This window comes from Mandrillus leucophaeus, unplaced genomic scaffold (genome assembly GCF_000951045.1).
Source record: "Mandrillus leucophaeus isolate KB7577 unplaced genomic scaffold, Mleu.le_1.0 Scaffold887, whole genome shotgun sequence".
Classification (NCBI taxonomy): domain Eukaryota; kingdom Metazoa; phylum Chordata; class Mammalia; order Primates; family Cercopithecidae; genus Mandrillus; species Mandrillus leucophaeus.
The window spans coordinates 141,707-143,567 of NW_012109663.1; the positions used below are offsets into that span (position 1 = coordinate 141,707).

At 35.0% G+C, this 1,861-nt stretch overlaps 1 protein-coding gene across 1 annotated transcript in view; it reads left to right on the forward strand.

The window, feature by feature from the left end:
• The window catches only part of LOC105531438 (chromosome unknown open reading frame, human C4orf17), a 41,375-nt gene that overhangs the window by 18,236 nt on the left and 21,278 nt on the right, over positions 1 to 1,861 (forward strand). The window lies entirely within an intron of this gene.

A 1,861-nucleotide genomic window follows, 5' to 3' on the forward strand; every position in this document is an offset into this window, starting at 1 on the left:
TACAGACCTATGGTGGGATGGGGGGAATGGTTTCAGGATGAAATTGTTCCACCTCAGATCATCAGGCATTCCATTCTCATAAGGAGCACACAACCTACATCCCCTGCATGCGCAGTTCACAATAGGGTTTGCACTCCCATGAGAATCTAATGCCGCTGCTGATCTGACAGGACACAGAACTCAGGCGGTAATGCCGACTTGCCCTCCCACCGCTCACGTTCTGCTGTGCAGCAGGTTGTGGTCCAGGGATTTGGGGACCGTCGTTCTGTAGCCTTACCGATTTGCTGCTTTTTCTGCCAATTATTGAGGGAGAGGTGCTGAAATCTCTGATTATAATTGTGGATTTCTAAATTTCTCTTTTCATTTCTACCAGTTTTTAATCACGTATTTTAAAACTCTCTTATTAGGCATAAAACTGTTTAGGTTTGCTATATCTTCTTGATAAAATGATCTTTTTATCATTATAAAGTTACTCTCTTCGTCCCGGACACTATTCTTTGCTTTAAAAACTATTTTGTTATAAAACTGTGCAGATGTTCTATTTCTCCTTGATTCAATTTTTGGTAATATATTCTTTTCTAAAAACTGTTTATTCAATCTAAATGTTCAGATTTATTGACTAAGTTATGCATAATATCCTTATATTCTTTTAAAAATATCTGCTGGTTCTGTAAGAAGTACCCTTTTACATATTAGTTGTGTTGATTTGTGTCTTTGTTTTTCTCAATTAAAAGAAGTTTATGATTTTCAACAAAAGTTTATTCAATAAGTTTATTGATTTTATTAGTATATCGAAGAGTTGATTTTCATGATTTTTTGATTATCTATGTTGTATATTTTCTATTTTATTAATATCTGCTGTTATTAGTTTTCTCTTTCTATTACATACTTTATTTTATTGCTCTTTTTCCAACTCATTTTATCTTTCTAATACATGTATTTTAAAGCTATAAATTCCCCTCTTAAAATTGCTTTAGCCACTCTCACAATTTTTGTATATACCATTTTCACTGAGTTCAAACTCAGTGAAAATGAGAATTAGACTGAATTCAGTCTAATTCTCATTATTATTTCTTCTTTGACTCATGACTCAATTGCTGGACTTTATTTGTGTGACATATCCAAGACTAGGTAATTTATAAGGAAAAGAGGTTTAATTGACTCACAGCTCTGCATGGCTAGGGAGGCATCAGGAAACTTAAATCATAGCAGAAAGCAAAACTGGCATTTCTTACATGGCAGCAGGCAAGAGAAGTGAGAGCCAAGGAAAGGGGGAGGCCACTTATAAAAGCCATCAGATTTCACGAGAACTCACTTTCATGAAAACAGTATGGGGGAACCTGACCTCATGATTCAATTAATTCCACCACGTCCCGTCGGTGGCATGTGGGGGTTATCACAATTCAAGGTGAGATTTGGGAGGGAACATGGAGCCAACCATACCAGTTGATGAGAAAAAAAAAATGGATTTGTTATACATCATCTCATGTAAAGTCAGTTTCTAAGAACTATAAACAACATTAAGGACTTAATATGTTACTATATTTCCAAAAATAAGTCTGTATAATAAACTTAACAGAAATTATAACAAACTCTCTCTCAGACCACAGTGCAATCAAACTAGAACTCAGGATTAAGAAACTCATTCAAAATAACTCAACTACATGGAAACTGAACAACTTGCTCCTGAATAACTACTGGGTACATAATGAAATGAAGGCAGACATGAAGACATTCTTTGAAACCAATGAGAATAAAGACACAACATACCAGAATCTCTGGGACACATTTAAAGCAGTGTGTAGAGGGAAATTTATAGCACTAAATGCCCACAAGAGAAAGAAGGAAATTAACACCCTAA